The sequence below is a fragment of the Sebastes fasciatus genome, chromosome 9, assembly GCF_043250625.1.
Source record: "Sebastes fasciatus isolate fSebFas1 chromosome 9, fSebFas1.pri, whole genome shotgun sequence".
Lineage (NCBI taxonomy): Eukaryota > Metazoa > Chordata > Actinopteri > Perciformes > Sebastidae > Sebastes > Sebastes fasciatus.
In genome coordinates this window covers 29,694,347-29,717,901 of record NC_133803.1, presented here as the reverse complement: position 1 = coordinate 29,717,901, position 23,555 = coordinate 29,694,347, and the positions used below count along the sequence as shown (strand labels likewise).

The 23,555-nt window shown below is 40.0% G+C and overlaps 1 long non-coding RNA gene across 3 annotated transcripts in view; it reads left to right on the top strand.

Moving 5' to 3' along the window:
• The window catches only part of LOC141773528 (uncharacterized), a 39,227-nt gene extending 17,226 nt beyond the window's left edge, over positions 1 to 22,001 (top strand). Inside the window, exon 4 of one of the 3 annotated variants that reach the window (XR_012595152.1) lies at positions 21,809 to 22,001. This is a non-coding gene — a long non-coding RNA (uncharacterized LOC141773528). Of the gene's footprint in view, positions 1 to 5,167; positions 5,706 to 21,791 lie in introns of those variants that run through there. The other 2 variants (XR_012595151.1, XR_012595153.1) reach the window with 2 other exon arrangements.
• The last annotated feature ends 1,554 nt before the right edge of the window (positions 22,002 to 23,555 follow it).

Here is a 23,555-nt window from a genome sequence, read left to right as displayed (position 1 = left end):
TGATGCTGGAAGGACTCAAGAGGGAGAGCACTCATACTATATATCTTGAATGTGAAGTGCTTATAAAGTACAGTTGTGTACATAACCTTTATAAAGAATGACACCTCATTTTTTGCACATCAAGTATCACTTTTACAAAAAAAACATCATCTATTGCCTGATTTGTCTATTTCACTCAAAAACAAGTTTTCTGATGTTTATTTACAGCTGAAAATGTAACGCACTATTTTAATTAATAAAATAATTATAATTAAAATAATAAAAGAATATAACTGGATAACTTTGAGCTGTATGAATCTTTTTTTTTTTTACAACATTTTGGGGGCACTTATAAATAAATAAATAAATAAAATGGTAATTAATGGATAAAGTTGCTTTAAAGGCTGCAACTAACAATTATTTTCATTATGGATTAATCTGCCAATTATTTTCTAGATTAATTATAGCCTTATTAATCATTTGGTCTATAAAATATCAGAAAATAGTAAAAAAAAAGTCCATCCCTGTTTCTAAAAATCCAAGGTGATGTCTTTAAATGTCTTGTTTTGTGAGTCCAAAACTCGAAGATATTCACTTTAATATGATATAAAACAGAGAAAAGCAAGAAATATTCATAACTGAGAGGCTGAAAACAGTATTTCTGCCTTTTTTGCATGAAAAATGACTAACGATTAATCAATAATCAAAATGTTCTGTTGAAATATAGGATGAATCCATGCTGAGATGGTGTTGCAGTGTAGGAAATTAAAAAAATACTTTTGCCCCCACTGTCTAAAAAATGGGGCATTTACAAAATGTTAGGGGCACTTTAAAAAAAAAATTGTGTATAAAGTTGCTGTTTCTTAAGGCTGCAAGTAATGACTATTTTCATTACCGATTAATCTGCCAATTATTTTGTAGATTAATCGATTGATTGTTTCGTCAATAAAAGAACGAATTGATTTGTTGACTTATTGCGTTGCAGCTCTACTGTTTTTAATGTGAAAGGAGACCAGAGTAAAATGCATACAGGAGCCTAATCATCACCTTGTGCCAACAGGAGTAAATAAAAAGCATACCATCGCTGTTTCAAAGCGAAGTGTGTGCATATATATTTTTTCCGAAATCTTGAGGGCAGTTTTTGCCCCTCAATCACAGTTTTTAGGGTCTATTTTGCCCTTTGCCCCCCTTCATTTCTGACACTGCGTATAGGATTATATAGCACATTGACACATCTCTTTTCCTAACTAGCACATGAGTAGGATGGTGAATACTGTAACAGCATTCATCCATCATCTGTAACCGCTTATCCAGACTATCACAGAGCTGACACATAGAGACAGACAACCATTCACACTCACATTCACACCTATAACAGCATCCATAATATGACTTTAATTCTGATCTGATTGTTTGGATATGACTAGTGTTATGAACATCAGAGCTCCTTGTCATGTCAGATGCTAATTATCAGCTTTGTCTGTGTGCTGTTAGTAGTGTCTGCGGCGGCTGTCTGTGGTCGTCTGGGACAGCAGGAGTTTTGTTGGCTTTGTTCCGTCTTTGGCTGAGAATCCAAAGCTGCATGAAGCAGTAAATTTGTTGGGAAGCGGTAAAATACTGTTACGGCGGAGTGAGGACAGCGCTGAAAGCTAGCATAGCTGTAGTTCATCGACTAACATCTAAACTCCCCTTTTTCATCCCTGTAAATCAGACTAGTCAGGGGCTTAAGTGCCTGACGCAGCCAAGGGACGCACCAGTCAGACACTGTGGAGGAGGTGGAGATGGGGAGGGGGGGGGCGCGTTGAGAAGACAGACAGAGTTGTTCCATTGCACAAAATAACCACAGTGAGCCTGCTTTGGGGAATATAGTGCAATATGACAACTCTTAGTTTTCCATTTGAATACTAAACCATTTTTGCTTGAATGTCATCAACAACATGATGCATCCTATATTTAAAATCAGCATTTTGTTCCTTAATATGGAATATGTATGGTAATATTTGTATGGGCCCAGCGTGTTCTCATTCCCAGGGTGTCAAACACCGACGCTTTGTCACGCCCCTCGGTGTGTGATGCCGACGCACAAGGCACCATTTAGCGTCACTACCCTTAGCCCAACCATGTTGTTTTTTCCTAAACCTAACTATAACTGTTCTATTGCCTCAACCTAAGCAAGTGCTTTGTTTACTTCACTACGTTTTTCTTGCGCAACCCGAAGAATTCCCACACTGCAGAGTTTACATTTTTAGTGGGGCGATAAAGTATCTCCTTTTCGTTCGTCGTCATTTTGACAGAATCACAAAGACAAGACCTGCGCTTGCTTATGGTGTGTTTACTTTATAGTCTGTTTGTGGCGCGCGTGTATAACGTCATGTCTGCGACAAGCTTTTATTTACTGCGTGCGGGAGAACACAAAAGAGAAATAGCTAAATGCCATTGTTGTTGTTAATGATATTACTATTTTCATGTTTTTAATACCGCGATTACTGCAAAACCGATATACCGCGACACCCCTAGTACCGAGCCATACTAGCTAAATGAGCAGCCCACTGTTTCACTAACAATTATGCATAACGTTACGCTGTCATTTTGACACATTACCCCATGTAACGGGATGCAAAACACTGAAATAACTAAAATAATACCACAATTTCACTACAAAAAAGATTGTTTTCCCCGCTTACCTGCTTGTCTGCGCATCAGTTGAAATGGGCGGCGGACTGAGCCTCGCTGGTGACGTCATACGTTCAGCGTGAAATGTGATATTTGGACTTATCTGCTCTCCACAGAAGTTAATGGGAAGGATTGGCGTATTACCTGCACGCAAAATGGCATTTTGGCGTATGCACTGCATGCATTTTGAAAGTGTAAAGTTGTGTTATTTGTACGCATATTGAAGAGACTGGGTTGGGATAAAGGATGGTCTTTCTGTCCTCTGCTGCTATTTCTCAGTTGTAGTCAGAGGCTGTTGGGCACATAATACAGTATAAATGTAGATATGTCAAGGAGTTGTGCTAAGTGCTGTGTAGGATGCCACTGTGACATTGCAAATGAATAAATTTAATCTTAACCTGAATATATTGTAGGAGCATGAAGTCAGCCAGAAATGATGTTAGTAAAACAATAATACAAACTTTAAAAAACAGTTTTATTACCGTCTCTCTAAGTCAGACATCGACCCACTCCCTAACATAGTGTCTGATGAAAGGAGGTTTGAAGCATTTAGACCTTTTGGCAGGTCTGCAGCTCACATTCATAAACAGAAGAGGAGTTTCTTTCTGTCAGCCGACTATATATTTCAAGGTAAAAGAATGTGCTGCAGACGATGTCCTGGGTCAAAGCGACACAGACGGCTAGCTAGTTTAAGCTCGAGAGTTATAACGTCGGACGCCGATCCAAGCTTTTCATCAGTGTAATGATTCTTAAATTATTTTCTCTTCAGACAGCGAGAGGACAAAATAATGTGATGAACGCAGCAAGTTGGGTTAAGGCCACCAAACATTGCCAAGTAAAGATCAGGCAGTGATTTCCATATATTCAAATGATTAAAAGTGTTATTGTGGGTCTTATGCTGTAACGGTCTCCGTTACACTTTTATTTTATACTAACTTTTACACTATTCTGTAGTTTGAAACCCAGATCATGTTCTTGTTAATTGCAGACGTGCTAACACCATAACTCACAACTTAAGACCCGTCCTGCAGCTAACATGCTCGGTTTTAATTGGCCGCCCGTGCGAGCAGTCGTGCTCGACTCTGCATCAGTTTGCTTCGGACTCGTGCACCTCCATAAAGGTTGTCTGCTCTCCTGCATGAAATTAATGAAACTCACCACATTCCCTCCCAACTTCAAATGGACAGAAACCGTCTGAAGTGCCAAAATCTCTGTAACATGGAGTCCTTAACGAGCTCAGAGTTGCCGTTTTCACCTGGCTCCCCACTATTTATTACCATTGGAACATGTGAAATAATTAGCTGAGTTTCACATCAGAGAGGTGCGAGAGGTTGCATCAGCTGATTGGGCCCCGAAGACGCAGTAAACCTGCACCACTCTTTAAAGATGATCGACTGGTAAAGGACATGTATGAGTAGTGGCTGCCATTACATAATACAGTATATCATCACTAAGGGGGGACTTTACATGCTGCAGCACTTGTGGTTTCATTGCTACCAGCGAGAGGAATTGTTGATGCATCGAAATTATGATAAAGTGATACAAACAAGATGCACTTGGTGTTTCTAGATTATTGTTATTTTTATTATGTTATTATGTCTCAGTATCCATTTATCTCCTTTTATTACACTCAATGTTTATTGTCTTTTCTGACGTACCAGTGAAAAAAAATCAATCAACCAATTAAATCTTTCCTTTAATTATTGCAAAGATAAATTCGTGGTGTTAAGGCTGGTCAAGAAAATAAGATGCTGCAATCTAGTTACGCTTAGTTTAACGCCACTATGATTTTGAGGTTGTAGCGGAAGCTTGTAGCGGAAGCTTGTAGCTTCTAGCGAAGGAGGCTAAGTAACGCTCCAAACTTACGCAAAATTTTGGCGATGAAAAACTGACATGGCCATTTTCAAAGGGGTCCTTTGACCTCTGACCTCCAGATATGCAAATGTAAATGGGTTCTATGGGTACCCACGAGTCTCCCCTTTACAGTCATGCCCACTTTATGATCATCACATGCAGTTTGGGGCAAGTCATAGTCAAGTCAGCACACGCACAGAGTTTGCCATGTTATGATTTGAGCATATTTTGTATGTTAAATGCAGTACCTGTGAGGGTTTCTGGACAATATTTGTAATTGTTTTGTGTTGTTAACTGATTTCCAATACTAAATATATACATACATTTATATAAAGCAGCATATTTGCCCACTTCCATGTTGATAAGAGTATTAAATACTAAAAATCTCTCTTTAAGGTACATTTATAACATATACAAAAAGGGCAATTAATTCGATTAACAAGGGACAATCATGCAATAATCACAATTTAATATTTTAATGGATTGATGGCCACCGTAGGTCTCCTACATGCTTAGCACACGGGAGAAGTTTCAGTTGGTTGCAATCTACAACCTCACCATGTCGCCATATCCAACTCACTGCACCTTTTAATACTACAAAGTATTATTTATCCCTTATATATAGACATATATAGACACATAGATATTTTATTCCATTCAGGCTGGAAAGCTACTGGAGGCCGAACACAAGCAACACAGGATAGAAATAAAGTGGAGGCACTCCTGCAGCACGCACTGTACATAAAAACAACATTTAAGAGATCATCAGACTAAAACCAAAAGCTTTTTCAGTAACTACAGAAGGCTGTAAAGTGGATGGTAATGAATTGTGTTTTCCAACTTTACTTTCTTTTGCAAAGGCATGCAGCACCTTTTACGAGGCAAACGCTCTCTTTCTCTCCTCCGTCTCCCAGATTAACTGGCCTGCATGTTTTAAAGTCTTGGCTTGATGTCAATGACTCTGTAAAATAAATGAAATCAACTAAATTGAGTTGGATTTGCAACATCTGTCCTCTACAAAATGGACAAATAAAAACTCGGTTGGAGTAAATTTGCATTTCTACAAATTGTTCCGCGCACTCTTTCAGATTAAAAGTGCGTATGTTGCAAATATACTCAAAGCACTTGACCAAATGCATTTACATTTTAAGCAGCTAATACTCTTATTAAGATTGGCCTACAGTGAGTGCAATAGTAGAACTGGATTTCTAGTTTTCAATAATAAAATGCTAATACTACTAACAGAAATCATACTGCATATTTTATAACACATTTTAAAGTGAAATAAAAATAAGAATCTCATCTTTGTTCCCATGATTTTTATGTTAAACATCCACAAAATCCTGTGCATCAACAGACCAATGATTGAGTGTTTTCGCTCAGGTTTGGTGTTCCCCTTCAACCACGATGGCCTTCATACAGTTTTATTGTGAAGAATGGGCAGCGTGTGAAGCTCTGATGTTTCCTATATGTGCTGACGGGTTAAACAGACAGCTGTAGTAAATGAGGCGTTGAAAGAAGAAACCTTCATGTCCTTCTCTCCCCTTCTTTCCACCGCTGACATATTAGAGCCTCCTCCACTTCTTGCACTTGGTGATCTTGCTGTCTTGTGTAATATCTGGCCACATGCACCAAAGACATTTCTCCTCTTTAATGGGTCCATGTAAGTCATCGGTTATAAAATCAAAAAAAACGCCAGCTACTAACTAACAGTGCACCCGATTCGACTGTTATCAGGCCATTAAATAGGTGTTATCAGTCGCTAAACACCATAGATGTGGGTCATTAGGGGCCTACTATGCCTACTACATTGCAAAAGTTTCACATTGTAGTGAAGCAACACGTTCTAACATGAATGCGACGTCACCTTTTGAACACAAACAAAAAGGCTTCTTTAGGATTAGGCAACAAAACTACAACTTCTTTAGGTTTAGGCACAAAAAAAAACACAACACACACAAGTTTAGGGAAAACACTGTGTTTTGGATTAAAATAACTAAGACAACTACACATTGTTGGTTTCACACAGGATGCAAACTCCGGTCTCCTGGGTGGAAACCCTGTGTTTCGTGTCCCATCCATCATCCCTGACCTCCACCTGTTACGAGTTTCACACTCTACAGCACCTGACTTCCGCTTCTGCTACTGTCATAATTACTACAGTCGCTAGAGGTCGCTGTCATGTTCTTTTATACCTTTAGGTGATTTACCATGTGAATAGATGATAAAACCTACTAGTGGGTGTAGTAGGCCCCTACTGACCCACATCTTTGGTGCTTATAGTGACTGATGACGCCTATTTAATGGCCTGATAACAGTCTAATCGGCTGCTACACTAGAAGCAACTTGGTTAATGTGTTTGTTGGTTGAAGTTAGGTCTATGTTGTCTAGTGCACCTTAAAAACTATAAAAGTTAGTGTTATATTATCACAAAAATACAATAAACCAATAAAATCAAGGGTTTACTAATGACCCAAACGGTGGATGAATATAATCTGAGTTTTATTATTCCTGGAGTCTTTTACATAAAATCTATAGACAACACTGGATGGCTATGAACGGCTGGATTAAACTCTGGAGTTGCAGCACCATACCACTTGTTGCATGTTACATAGCATTTTGGATAAGCCATGCAACATAAAACATGTACATGTGAACAGTTACCTGGTATTCCTAATATGAAAGGCTTGTTAGCTCCACTACAGTGTTTTTTATAGCAGAAATTTATGAGAATATTGTTATTTTTTCTTTTGCGTGGCTTTTGTCGGATATGTTTAAAACACTTTCCTCATTAACCTTCTCTTCACTGGCCAAAAGTGTACTTAAGACCTTCAAGCTTTATTACAGAGAGGATGAATGTTCCCAATGTTCTGGTGCGAGTGTGAATACTGTTTGATTGAAACAAGGTGGCATGCACTTGATTTAACCCCCTGAAAGGCGTGTCACTTCAAATTCTCCCCTAATTTGACTAATCAGAGTCTGGCCTGTCGCCGTGGCCTCTAAAGCCAGAACAGCCTGAAAAATATGTGCCTTGACTGGCCTAATGACATTTTACACGTAATAAACTTACTCTTGGACACCATTTACCACTACAGGGAGCCGTTCTGAGAATTTGACTTGACTTTTACAAGACCCAGGGTAGTTTGCCTTTTCTCTGAACTGCTTCGGCCTGCGGTGGAAATTATACTGAAGTTGGTGATTAAACCTTTGTGCATGTGAATTGTCAGTGCAGCGTGTGCGGCCGTTGAAATAGGTTATTGATACAATACTGTATGTTGTTTTATGTGAACACTTTTAGCTCTCATTGCATTGTTCATGTTAAGTATCTGATAATCTGCAGAGAGATGCACAGCAAGTATTGCTTTTTATATTTACAATGAAAGACGTTCATCTCTGAAATACACTGAAAGAAGTAAAGCGGCATTTGATGAGGCAAATGCCGGTGTTGTACAATGCAACCATCGCAACTTTTTTGGAAAACTGCAATACTGAAAATACATGCAGGGTAACGTGACTAAAACGAACACAATAAGTTATGTATTACCTCTATATTAGAGGCAGGTGGATTTTTAGATTAATTTTGTGTTAAGGCCTTTACACACGATGAATAAACGACACAAAAACGCGAAATACACACCTGCATATATTATATGTCAAGGGCTTTTAATGTGAAAGGTAAGAACGGAAGGAGTGGATCTGGTCTGCGCTGTCTTTGTCACGGTTAAAAGGAGTAATAAAGTTTGACGTCTTGGTTCGGACTACGGAGCCTCCGTGTTGTTGTTTCATAAATATAGACGCAAGATGCTCTAAAACGAAGATGATGCATTAAAAGCTCTACCAATGGTTTGAAATGGTATATACTTCCTGTTTCCTAAGTGGGCGTGATCATGGTGTGTTCTCATCCTCCCCCATCCATCACCTGGTTTGGATGGTGATGGATGGGATAAAGCAGATTGGGTTATATTTTTGCATAATGTATTTATATTTTCTTTTGATAACGTTACATATTTACACAGCTAAAATCCATATTTAGCATTACGAAAATTAGTTAGCTTGGGCGTTAGTTGGTAGATCTCATGAGAGTGTGATGATAAGACAGAGAACGTTCTCAAACAAAGTCAATTTTCTTCTGATTTGTCCGTACCCACGTGACACAGATAGATATATACTCTGTGCACCGTCTCCTTTCTGAACCATCTCAATGAGTTTTGCACAACGTGATTGATTGATGCTTTTATTCGCGGTGCAAAAGCTCCGAAAAAACAACCTTGTTTCGGAAAAAAATAAATAATAATATTTGCATCCTGTGTGAAAGTACTCATGACAAAAACAACAGTTCGAAAAAATGTATTGCACGAAAAAAATCGCTGCCGGGTGTAAAGGCCTTAAGTCTGGTGTGTTTTTACACAGAAATGTTGTCTATTGCAGCTGAAACTGTAATGATCCTAATAACAAAGAGCATGAAAACTGCACGAAAACGGAGTGAAAGTGATCGAGTGCACGGGAAAATTGACCCCCCAAAAAGCTGCCATTGCCGATGATGGATTCGTCCCTAATCGAAACAGTTTGCCCAGTCGCCCAGCTGGGCTTCATGTGCTTTTGATTACTCTCCGCCATTTAGTTCCACAAAATTACATGCTGCCTAATGGCCTTTTAATGGTTATAGGTTTCTCTGCTCTTTAATGAGCCTGCACCAGTTGGTTGCTAATGCCCTATGGAAATTTGGCAACCGTCCAGTGTGGTTAAGTATATTTCCCTCCAGTTTACAACTTTGTTGTGTGAAATCACAAACAAGGAGGTTGGGGTGTGAGATGTGGAAATGCGGCTCCGGCTTCTCCTGTTGGCTTGTTTTGTTTTTTTACCGCGGAGGCGATCCACACAGCTCCATAATTGTGCTATTAGGCGTTTGATTGTTAGCACTCTCATGCTCCCTGTGATTTTTCTGAGGTGATAATGTGGCAACTATTCCGTCTTTACGCGCACATGTGCAGCACACACATCCACCGCAATTGTAAACAACACACGTTAAGACACACGGGATTGCCAAACAGCTCTTATGTCTCGACTTTGTAACAAGACACAGCGTACAGTGGGAGGCTCTCTGTGGGTCAAGAGGTCAAGGTGAGAGAGTTCACCACCCCACAATCATCACCACGGCCATTACTGATGTGTTTGTTTGATTTTTATCTCCACGGCGCGGCTGTTTTTGTGTCGTGGTGTGTACGTGTATCTGTGTGTGTCTTAATGGGGACGTCAGCAGCTGCTTTTCGATGAGTGCCTGTTTACTGGACCTAATTAAGCAGAAAACGGCCACACATCTCCCCCCGCTAAAGTAGGACCCCAAACAGATGGCCTGAGGACCCAAGAGGCCGTCTGACACCTTGCCTGCCCTGGATGGCCACTCAGCAGCCAGCCAAACCCCCCCCACCCCCCCAAAAAAAACAGGCCAGTCCAAAGCGTCCCTGTCAACACATCCCATTTGAAACAAGGTCATTATCAATGCAAAAGTTCCCATCTGATAAAAAGTGGTTAACCACATCGGAAGACAGATTGACAGAAAGATAAATGGATGCATTTTTTAATATTTCAGTCCAACACATTGCTGTAAACATATCCATCTGATGTGATTAACACTTGTCAGGGCTTTGTGGTTGAACAGATTTTGCATATTTCCACTGGAAAGTTATCTGTTTTTTGTCTTGCGCCGTTCGCTCACCTCTCGGGGGGTTATTCCCTTTTTTAAGCCTTTTCTTCAGGATCTGACAGATCTTGGGCAAAAACAAACTGCCCGATCGCCTCGAGGAAGAACTCTGGGACACGTCGTCTGCTTTGTTATTCTTCATATTGCTTTATCTGTCTGGAGCCTGACAGAGGCTTACCTGAGGGGACGTGCAGGACTTCTGCCGACACTAAACGGATCACGGAAGCAGCTCGCTACACGCCTCGCCGATGAAGACATCACCGCATAGCTATGCAAAGGGAGAGACCGCAGGCCCCGTCATGTTTTAAAGAGTTGTTTTAACTATTACAACAGTGAACTGAAGAGCACTCATGGACTGTAGTTAACTCTTCTGTTGACTACAGTAGGTACAGTATAATACTTCTACCAACGCTTTTATTACAACGGCCACTTCTGCTCCGATACTTCTGTATCACGACCACGGCTGCAACTAAACTCCTAATATACTCTACTTCCTCTAGTTTAACTATCCTGCCCTTACAAAAAAGAAGTTTATTGAAGTCATTAGTATACTTCCTTAAAGAGTTTATAGATATACATAAGTATAATTTTGCTAAGTATACTTGGCTTACACTGAAAAGTTTACAGAAAAGTATAAGTATATTTGGCTAAGTACTATAAGTTCACTGAAAGAAAACTACAAGTATACTAACATTAAAATCTATTAAACTAGTAGTTTACAGAGAGTTTACTTTAAAGTGTACTTTTATTAACAGCATATCTATAAGTTCACTTGTAGTACAGTTCATATTATAGTTGCAGTACAACACACAACTTGGATGTACATTAGTTGTGTACTCAAAGTTTACTACTCTTACATTTAAAGTATACTTTTATACACTAAAAAGTGGGCCAATTTAGTCCCAAGAAGTATTCAAGTAGTACACTTACAAGTATACTACTAGTATATTGATGCTTATTAAAGTATACTTGGGATTTTACTTGAATTATACTTAAGTTTACTTCATAAAATAAACTTGAAGTATTTTTCTTTTTGTAAGGGTGAAGGGGATGCATTTATAGTTATCAGTTTTTATGGTATTAATGTGTATTTGTGGTCCAGGTGACTCATCACCATCTGTGGAAATGTCGACGTGCTGCACGTCCTTCACAGGTTTCAAATCTTGATTTATTTGTACTGTCCTTTTCGTACCGATCTGCTCAGGAACCCCACTGTGACTGGGAGTGTGTGTGTGTGTGTGTGTGTGTGTGTGTGTGTGTAAGAGGGAGGTATATCAGTACTCTAGAGGGCAGTAAGAGACCACGTAGGATGAGTGGCAGCTCCACGACTTCAATGCATCTTTTTTTCAACCAGCTTTGATTCAAAGTAGTAAGAACAGCTTGTAGGCCAAAACACCCGCACCTGCAGGGAGGCTAATGATCTGTGGTAGCCAATCATATTCCAGGAGGGGATCCAGCCATGATGAAGTGAGAATTTATTGATTTAAGAAATATAAATTAGGGGAACTAAGCTGGTTTTTCAAAATTCATACATGTTGTTCCTATGGTCTAAGACAGTCAAAAAATATTAGTAAACATGAACAATTCTCTCCTAAATTCAAAAACTAGAGAGCTAAAACTGAAATTTGTGATGAAGTATAAAGTCTGGAACTGCTCCATCGACAGTGAATAAGGAAAGATGTTCTAGATGACACTGAGAGCAGCCAGAGGAATGTTCTGAGTATATGAGCACATTTTCTATGTCAATATATAACAATAACAATATAACAATATAGTAAAACATTCTGTCGTTCCACGAAATCAGTCTCCTATTCACTGCAATCCGATATCACGCCAAAGCGAGTAATGTCCACCAGAGGATAGTGTGTCGGCGTCACATTTGGCCTCGCAGAGACGTGAATATTACACGCCTGTATTAATGTGCAGTACCAGCAGGGGGCAACAAAACCACGCAAGGAAAATGTCATGGTTAGGTTTGAAATAAAAACGTAAACTAAGTAAAACATGTACGGAAACAACGTAACGTCAGCACGGAAAACACGTGACAACCGTCACTACAAAACCATGTGACAAACGTCACTAAGGGTGTTTTCATATTAGGTACGATTGATCCGTACTGCGCCCGAGTACTTTGAGAGATAGTAGCTCATGTTCACAAATACTGATTGAACTTTACAAGGCCATGGAAATAACATACTGGGATTCTTAATTTAGGTGTTGTTCCCCTTTAAATCTGTGTGATAGAAGAGAGGTCTAATCACAACTCGGTCACGTGAAGCTTGAGACTAAAACAAATGGCGGACTGAAAAAGGTCAAATGATTGTGAATGAAGGTCAATATTTATCATTAATTTAAATCAATTATAATGACTATAATACTACATTTCATTTTTGATTTACAGCTTTAACAGTTTTGGAAAAGCAACATTGCTGTCAGCAAAGCATCTACTATAATAACAGTTTATATAGCATGTGTCAGATCAATCCATAGATCAGATGTGATAAATAGGCTGACGTTCCGTGTTAGTCCATGGAAATCACCTTCATACAGTTTTACAGCATGTTGATAATAAGAGCTGAACTCTATTACAGGATTGTCCGCTGTCATCACAGTCCCAGAGTAGACTCAGGAGGGCCAGAAACCCGACTCTGCTGTTTGTGGGTCCAGGGACGAACAAGCAGGATTAGTCTCGGTATGATAACGCCGCTGAACATTGTGAACTCGCGCAAACAGTCTTTGAGTCTGTATCCCCTGCCGACAACATGCTATTTTGTTCCTACACTGTGTGCCATATATCACTGTATCAAGGAGGCACAGAATGGCATTGGGTGCGACACACGGTCAGTTAAAGGGACACATGACGCTAATGGCACATGACCATATGCCTGTTTTAATGGAGAATGGGCTGTTGGAAGCCCGCGGTGCCACTGGACGGCTATTGTTTTGAATTTGTTTTAAAGAAATCATATTTTTAACATGTGTAACATCTGTTTAATTAGTTTTCATCGTCCGCAAAGTGACATTTCTGATTGCAAATATAAAGTCACAGACGGTGTGCCATAAACTGATACTGGATGTGAGCAATTAAACACAACAGTCGCTGCCCTCTTTGTTACCCTTCAGTACATCCATACTTCACTGTACAGCTGACCTTTCCTGATGCTACTGTTGCACCGGCTCACAAGTGCAAAGACGCCACAACATATAACTGACTATATTTGGGGAGAAAAATAGGTCAATGCCACATGTCCAGACAACGGCTGCAGTTTGGCAAACGCCGTCGCCATAAACAGGGTGATCAGTGTGTAAATGTCAGCAGTCTTGGGAGCTGCACAGGGCTTTTAATTTGTTCGCTTTTATCACCTATCAGAGAGACAAGATGCCTGTTATGTGCTGCCAAATCCACTCGACATGCCCAAACGGCCCTTGACCTTTTTAGTTTACGGCTTGGAAACCTATCCATACAACCCATACACAGGCGGTGTACAGTGTCCCATAACTTAGCGTATAATAAATGTATTCTCTGTCAAAGGCCAATCTGGGGACACAGCTCAATTTAAAGGAACAGTGTGTAACATTTAGGAGGATCTGTTGTCAGAAATGGAATATGATATTAATATGTATGTTTTCTTTAGTGTATAATCACCTGAAAATAAGAATTGTTGTGTTTTTGTTACGTCAGAATGAACCGTTTATATCTACGTAGGGAGCGAGTCCTCTTTATGGAGCCGGCTGTATGTTTCTACAGTAGCCCAGAAGGACAAACCAAACACTGGCTCTAGACAGGACCCTGTCTCCTAAAAACTATGTTCCCATACAACTGAATTGCAGCCTCAATTATATTTGGGAGATAACCTATTTTGTCATGGATTACGTTTGTCTTTTACGTATCACAAATACATTTGTAAGTCTGCGGGAGGCCACAGCAAATAACGTAGTACAACGAGCGACACACAGGTGACGTAATATATCGAGCAAAGTCATTTGTTGTGTTTTCGTTTTCTTTTTAAATAATTTTAAGTTAAACCATGATGTCTTTTTAAGTTCAAGGTTCTTTATTTGACATTTGTCAATTCCAGCAAAGCAGTTATTGACAATGAAAATCTTTGGACTCAGATGCATTAAACAATGCTCATTAAATTTGCATATCTAAAAGGGGAAATCGTGTAGGGAGGAGGTCAGGGTTGATGGGTGGGTCAAAACACAGGACGTTCGCCCAGGAGACCGCTGTTGATGTCCCGTGTGAAACCAGAAGTCAAAGTTGATTTATTTGTCATGTAACTTCTGTACTTAAGTTACGGCACTTCCAGAGTTATTTTAACCCAAATCACAATCTATTCCTAAACCTAACTAAGTAGTTTTATTTTGAAAAGACTGGAGTGGAAATTGTCCTGTGTGTTACGTGTTGCTGGACAGTCGTACGAAAAACCACGAAAAATACGTTGAAAGTCGTGTTGAGTGTCACGAAAAAAGGGAAATTTGTGTTTATGTAAACGAATCAAATAGATTAAATTTCGTGACTATTTCAGGAACAGTCGTGAGACTGTGTTGTTCTCCGCCAGATCCTACACTCTGCACCTTTAAGATTCAGGGCTTTAACGTGTTTGCACTGTGCTAAATATATTTAGTTTTATAGATTTTTGTCTTTGCATTCACGTTGAAGCATTTTCTATATTCCAATTTTAGAGTCCACCAATGTACTGTATATGCTTACAATACAGCCCTAACAGTGTGAGATATTGGTACAATGAGGATGTTAGATGTCTTCTTTCTTCCTCTCTGTAATCCATGACCGCATGTTTACACACTGACATACTGTATGTGGTTAAAACAGAATGGAAAGAGGAGCATTAGCGCTGTGAAACTGGACATATTCCCTGCTGAGAATCTATTACAGTCAAACACACGCGCAATCTTCATTTCATTTTGCAGAAACAAATTGAGCAGAGTCAAGCAGAACAATGAAATTATGTCATATATTTATTCACACGCACGCACGTTAGGCATATGAATAAAAAGCAAATAAGACAGATCTAATTTCAAGAACATCAGTGCACAGCAGCAAATTTCTTGGATACACTTTAGATTACGTCGGGACCCTCTTATTAAATAATAGATCTTAGCAGCCCCAAACTCTGATTGTACATCTTTTGATTTGATTTGATAAGTTTCCCAGCTAAATTTAGATTCCTTGTAATCAAATCTCTCGTCAACCTTGTTACATACTTGCAGACGAGCCGAGGTACAGCTTTCATCTTATGACCATCACGGCAACTCTTAAAGCTAATATTAGTTTACTTGTGTTGATGGCTTCCTTATGGCTGCAGGATTATAAATCTGACTGCTAGTTTGGTGGCTTAAAATCATCATTTAACACTTTAAAATCCTGTCGATGTTTATTCATCAAGACAAGTGATTTAAAAAAAACATAATCTTAAAGTCATCAAGTAATTTCTTAACAGCTTGATTGAGCTTAATAAATGAGTATCTCAACATACTCTTGCGTTATGTCTTAACCTGCATGTGTGACTTTTCAACAAAACATTAATAACTCGTATCAGTATGTGTTATTTAACACATAATACTCTTGAAAGGTGACACAAATGCGTGCCATCTGAAAGCGGACACGTGGAGTGTTGGAAACGACACCTTGTGTTTTAAGAGTGTGATCCTTATTTAGCGAGATGCTTTCCGTGGAGGCTTTATGAGCTTGGATGCTGTCTGTCTGAATCACCCCTTTTAGTTAGAAGGGGCCATTAACAGCTAATGCTATCCAGTGCTAAACTCTGCAGGAGGTAATGAAACCTCGGAGTCACGACACTTATCTCCCTCTGCAGTTACAGCACCAACATGACTGCCAGCCCGGGCGTCGTATAACCGGGGAGAAAATCAAGACTGTGTGTAATATCAGCGTCTCGATCTCTGCTTTAAACACCTCCATCTTGTACTTTAGCAGGAGGCGGTCTAGTTGTGGTCCAGGCAGGTATGCCTGGCACTGTGTCCCATCATGCCACGGAGTGTAGCGGGTATACTTATAGCCATTTGTCTTCCAGCACACGGAGCTGTAAAGGCGACAGACGTCAGAGGACAGCGGGTTTAGCGCTGTGGCTGTAAAAGACGGATGGAAGAAGTGTTGAGTAATGGAGTGACAATATTAATAAAACTTTACAGAGCACATGTCTAAAACAGGAAAGGGGAACCACAAGAATAGTAATCATGTAAGAGAATCCGTGTCCGACCCAATCTCATGGGAAGATGTATAAATAGCACGACATTAAAAGGATTTTAGCCTTTTTCCTGTGTCATTTGTATCCCACGCAACTAAACTACCAGCCCAGACGCACAGCAGTTTGTGAAATAGTGACGACATTTAATCTATTTGATTCTTGTACATAGACCCAATTTTTTTTTTTTTGTGATGGTCAAAATCAATTTGTATGTAATCCACGTAATTGTGATCCGGGATGTATAAAGAGCGGCGAACGCCACGTAGGGAAGAGGTCGGGGTGGATGGGTATAAGTAAAAAAACACAGGACTTTCACTCGTGAGACCGGTGTTCGTGTCACGTGTGAAACAACAAGTCAAAGTTGATTTATTTGCCACGTAACATCCGTACTTAAGTTATGGCGCTTCCAGAGTTATTTTAACCCAAACTGCGATCTTTTCCTAAACCTAACTAAGTAGTTTTATTTTGAAAAGACTGGAGCAGAAATTGACACACGTGTTGCTGGAAATTTGTAGGAAAAAGCATGAAAAATACTTTGTTGAAAGTCGTGCAGAGCTGAAGTTACGGCACTTCCAGAGTTATTTTAACCAAAACTGCGATCTTTTCCTAAACCTAACTAAGTAGTTTTGTTGCCTAAGCCTAACCAAGTCGATCTATTCCTAAACCTAACTAAATAGTTTTATTTTGAAAAGATTGGAATGGAAAGTGACTGTTGAAGGTCTTGTTGAGCGTCACGTAAAAAAAAGGGAAATTCATATATATGTACACAAATCAATTTCATGACTATTTCACAAACTACCGCGAAACTGTGTTGAAACTAAACTAGACAACAAAGCCACTTAGGTTTAGGAAAAACATCATACAAATAATAGTAATAGCATTATCTTTAAATTTGTCAATTTCTGTTTAAAAAATTAAAAACATTTTGTTTTTGCTCGATTTTATTCATTGTCATCGAGATAAAGCCTCGAGATCAGAGCATCTCGAGACAAAAAAATCTTCATCTGAAACTGAAGCATTTTAATTTCTCAGTATCTTAGACACATATTCTCCAATCAGTGGTTAACTTTATACTTTACACTTTTAAATGAGGAGTTAATAAAATGTGTGCATTGAGCTGTGTAGCTGTAGCTGTGGTGAGGAAGGATACGAAGACTATGGCTTGTATATAACATTTAATAAAAGCCCACAGTGGCATGATTCATCAACCCGCCCACACAATTTGACAGATTAAAACGGTGTAATATTAAAAGCGGTTTCATTTCAGCGTAGCCGTGCTGGCTCGGCACTTTGACCGGTCAGAGGAGGTGTTAAAGAGGCAAGGCAGATCTGTGCTGGCGTGAGTTACATGAGCTCCGGTACTTAGTGTGGCTGAGGATTTGGATGTAAGTAGGAGCAGAGTGATCCAGGGCAAGGGTGATGACTCAAGGCGGATTTGTGACACAGAAAATAGTTTATGTGCATCCTCTGGGTGTTAGTTCGGGATTTCAGCCACTTTCAGGAACGAGGCTTAAAAGCTAACAACACTTGCCTTTTTTCCTTTTTTAGGAAATGTTACATCACTTTGCTTTAATCAGTGTTTTGTTTGATCCTAGTGTAAATAAAATCAGCACACAACCCTTATTTGTGTGATAAAACATCCCAGAGATGTACGATGGCGTATGAGAAACATTGTAAGTCAAAACAAATAATTATATGAATTTTGGAGCCAGGGAAGGGGGGTACTATTCAGAGTCAAAACTTCAAGATTAAAGTGGTACATTTATGAGAAAAAACACAAATTTATGAGAAAAAAATTATGTTTTCTTCTGAAAATGCCCAATTCAGAGCAAAGTCTGGATGCTTATGATAATATGGTGATTATGGGCTAACATAATGATTATTTTCTTACTGCAAATGTCTCTAGATGACTTATGAAACTTAATTATGCAGCAACAGACAGTAATAATAACATTAAAGTGGTCAGATGTTTCTGCGCTTCTGTTGGTAGTCTGAGTTTCATGCCAAATTCACCTTCATCTTCTGTTTATTCAGTGAAACACTGGCGGTGCTGCCGAGCCAGATACCGGCAACAGCGAATGTAAAAACACTCCCAACCTGAAATGAATATTTACTCAATATAGAAACGTTGCAATATCAATTTAAATATTCTCAGTATTAGATGAGGTAGAGCTTATAGCACATCAGTTCGCCTCGTCAGCTGTCGGTTCTGTAGAAGCTCCTTCGACAGTTTCATCACTATGTGCCGTCCTTTGGCACGAGGCAGCATGCAAGACAGGTGGCAGGAAGTTATTCCAATAATTAGTAATAATATCATCAGCTCCCACCCCTCGCTACACACACACACACTTTGCATGGCAACACATGCTGATCACTGCTCACGGGGTGTCAGTGTATCCCAGCATGCAGTTTGGATGTCTAAAATAGGCCCCTTGCACAGCTGGGGCTGCAGGAACGGGAGGGAGAAGCAGACTACCAGCTAGTTCCTGTTTGCAAACACTCAGCCCGACGCCGGCTTATGCGGTCGGTTGTCATGCTTCATGTGGTGTTTTCCTGCACGGATTCACGCAGAGCCGCGCTTCAAGTTCCCCTGGCGGCGATCAAGGACAGACGTCGGCTCGCTGATCAAGGGCAGACGTCGGCCTCCATTGTGGTTGCACCTGTCTAATGGTTACAGACGATCCACTTGATCTGAAAGTGCTATTGTTATAAGTTACTGAAACTCCAGAGTCACTCTTGTGGAGTAATTAATTAGCTTGTCATCCAATGAAGGATGTGAGACTGGTCCTTGTACGAGCGTCCCACTGGGAGGCAGTGCACACTATAGTTTAATAATCGGTGGATACTCACCTGTAGTTTCTATCTTTAAAGGACATTATAGAAATACTTTTTAGCTCCAATCTAAAACAGATAATGCTGAAAGTGCTTAAAGTAAAATAAATGTCTGTATTTCCCCTCTGTTGTCATATCTTCTCATTCCCACTCTGCTTCTTGAACGCAGCTTTTTCTCTTCACTCTGTTGATTTAACCCAGAGAGTTGAGGGGGGGGAAAAAGTTTTTTGACACTTAACATTTTCCACTTCAGATGTGGTGTAATTTAGCGAGTGACTTCAACAAAAGGAGACATTTTGTTTGAGTTAAAGAAATTACAATGGAACAATTAAAATAAATCTTGAGTTGAACTTCCATTAACCTCGGCTTGGTTTGGGTTTCAGCTCCGCGGGCCCTGAGGACGGAGGCCCTTCATGTGATTTATATCATCCTCCTCTTTGCCTCGACTAGAAGTCGGGGGAAAATTACATAGTTTCTCCAAAAAATAGGACAGATTAAATCCCCTCCCCTTTTTCTGATGGAGGGAAATCTTTCCTCCCTGCTTCAAAACTTCCATTAGTTTGTGCTGTAAATCTCCCAACAACCGATTAGATCAGCAGCGGCTGGAGGGATAGTTGTTTTGGTCGCTTTTGCTCTTTCAGTTGACAAAAATATAGCAACCCAAAGTCTACAGCTCCGCCATAAGACTCTGCATTCCTCTTCAATCACGCTGAAAAGATCCTGAAACACCTTTTCTGTGGAGCTGCGATCAATTTATATCGTTCTCAAGTGATTTAGCAGAGGACACGACTTGGTTTGTTCAAAGGTGGATTTTCTTGATTTTAAAGTTGCAATACATTTTCAATACATAAACCGGCTACAAGAGTTTCAGCTGAAACAAAGGTACATTTTCATGTCAAAATACACCAGTCACAAAGAGGCTGCTACAGATAAGAGCTTCTCTTCCCTCTAAAACAACGTTTTCCAGCTCTTCCTGGGGGACCCCGAGGTGTTCCCAGGCCAGACCAGATATACAGTGTAATCTCTCCACCGTGTCCTAAGTCTACCCCGGGGGCTCTTACCAGTTTGCCGTGCCAGGAAAACCTCCAAAGGGAGGCGTCCAGGAGGCATCCCAGCCTACCTACGAAGGAAACTCATTTCGGCCGCTTGTATCCGCGATCTGATTCTTTCGGTCGCTACCCAAAACTCATGACCAGAGGTGAGGGTTGGAACGTAGATGGACTGGTAAATCAAGAGCTTTTCCTTCCAGCTCAGCTCCCTCTTCACTACAATGGTCCGGTACAGCGCCCGCATAACTGCTGACGCCGCACCAAACTGCCTGTCCATCTCCCGCTTCATTTTACCCTCGCATGTGAACAAGACCCAGAGATACTTGAACTCACTCCTAACCCGGAGGGCTCAGTCCACCGTTTTCCGGCAGAGAACCATGGCCTCAGACTTGGAGGTACTGACTCCAGTTAACTTTAGTCTTTGTTGTTATTTGATAACCACTAATAAATAAATCAATTTGTATAGGAGCAAGTAAAGATTTACTTTGGGAAAGATTTCTGACCTACTTGCCTGACCGGGTAAATAAAAGAAACATTAACGTTGAACCCTGATATGAATGCAGAATCTGTTTATGGAGATATAAAAACCGATGAATCAAAACTCAAACCTGTTCACAGAGAGAGAAAAATCCCCACAAGACACTAAAAACACTAAATTTAGATCTAAGTACAGCCTAAAGTTCACTGCATGAATCACATAGCAGAACTCAAAACTAATAAATTGCTTTAAACACACAACAGTTCAAACAGTTATTTCCTGTCTCCATTTAAAGTTGCTTATAGTTGAAATTAAAGCACAAAGTATAAAAACGCGACGGCTGTTCACCTTCCGGTGATCACTGAGAGAAACTCAAAACAAATGTCACTCTGGATGAGATTGCCGGCTACATGTCTAAAGGGCAAATGTAAAATGTAGTTCATCCACCTTTTTTTTATACGTCTATATCGGTTCTTAAATCAACTGTGTTTATGTTTGGAAGGCCACACTGATGTGGTCAGAGGCGAAGCTGGCTCCTGTGATTACTGTGTACTGATGTAAACTCTGCTCTGTTGGTTCATGTTTCAGCCCCGAAGGCCAAAGTGGCAGGTCTGTGTCGAAACATATAAACACTCACATGCCGACACACTACATCTTCAAACAGAAACGCAGAAGGACATGCGCACACACACACACACACACACACACACACACACATCCACGTTGACCTAAATGGACACACGTTGACCACGGGGAAAGAAAGGAGGTGTGGGTCATGTCATCAGAGTTGGTTGATACATAATGAGTGTGTTTACTGGTCTGTCAGTGCGTTCCCAGGCGGGAATAACGTTACTGACTTTGTGCAAACAACTGTGATGGCTTTATTTAGAGTCAGTGTGTCTTCATTTGCTCTCATTGTGAATCTTGCTCGTCATAGTCTCTTCTGACTGAGTGCAATGTGGGTGCAGACATAAATACATTTATTAATATAAATGTAGTTGTTTGACTGCTGTAGGTGCTGTAAGTCTGATCAACCCGCAAGTGGAGAGCTGCAGCAGAGGAAGTGTCTCACCCCCACAGATTCATGCAGTTAAAAGAATAAAATAAAAAGTAAATAACTGTCAAAAAAGCATGTGTTGAAATTGTGTCATAAAATAATGTTCAACCCCAACATGTGTTTCAAAAGCAAATGCATTAAATCATGAACATAAAAGAAGCAAAGTTATTCCCCCTTTTTTGTCTGTTTTCCTACGAATGTCTAGCAACACGTGTTAATATACACTCGTTACATGCATACAGTCTTTTCAAAATAAAGTTCCGTCTTCACAGGATACAACTTCCTTAGGCAAAAAACGACTCAGTTAGGATTAGGTAAAGATTGACTTGGTTATTATTATGCAATAAAACTACTCAGTTAGGTTTAGGAAAAGAGCGACTTAGTTAGGATTAGGAAAAGATTGACTTGGTCATAGGCAACAAAACTACTTAGCTATCTTGAGGAAAATATTGACTTGGTTAGGATTAGGCAAAAAAACGACTTAGTTAGGTTTAGGCAAAAAAACTATTTAGTTGGGATTAGGAAAATATTGACTTGGTTAGGATTAGGCAAAGAAACAATTTATTTAGGTTTAGGCAAAAAATACTTAGCTAGGTTTAGGAAAAGCTTGACTTGGTTAGGATTAGGCAACAAAACTACTTAGATATCTTGAGGAAAAGATCGACTTAGTTAGGATTAGAAATTATTGACTTGGTTAGGTTTAGGTAACAAGTAAGTTAGTTAAGTATGTCAGTTACGTGAAAAATAAATCAGCGTTGACTTCTGGTTTCACATAGGACACAAACGCCAGTCTCCTGGGCGAAAGTCTGGTATTTTTAGACCCACCCATCCACCTCGACTTCCCTATGCGGCGTTCCCCGCTCTTTAAACAGTATATCCTGGTTCACAATTACATGGATTACACACCAATGGATTTTGTGGGATATAAACAAATTACAGTGCATTACTTTGCGTAGGTATAGCTATTAACGGTGTATGAGACCAGCCTGAAAGAAGCCTTGAAAATGCTGTTTCACCATGCCTTTACATATTAATTCAACTGCTCTTTTTATGTTTCATATTGAGCATTTAGCTGCAACTCAGTTTAGATGCTGTTTCTGTCTGTATTCTACCAAACTTTTGACACTTCAGTGTTCATTTCTTCGGCTCACACGTCTCCATCTTGACACTTGGTTCAACTTTCAGTATAAATTCCTGACGTTAATCCCCTGCATCTGATAATTGTGCCGATCCAGTTCCTGTGTTTACACTGGAAACCGTTGCCTAAACCAAACCGCCAGACGATTCATCATTAATAATTCCTCCAGCTCCAGTCAGCTCCTTTTACCTCCTGCAGACATATAAAACTCTGTATACATTTATCTTGCCAAAACAGTGTTTGGGTGTCTCTCTCTGTGTGTCGGTGGGTGGGTGAGACTTGGTGAGACACAGGTGCAGTTGTTTCAACACACTTTCAACTGTCTTACTGTCTCACCGACTAACTCACACCTTTGCAGCACCGCTACAAGCAGTAATAACACCTGTAGTAAAGCTGATGCTACTGATACAAAACAGCTGTTCCTCTTCCCAAAAAGACAATGCAATCTCATATGAATGAGATTTCTGTGTTTTCCGCAGTGAAAAGTCAAAGTGTATACAGTAGATGAGGGTGGTTGATGGTATTCACCTGCAGCATCAGCATCCCAGCTTTGAGTCGGGTCTCATT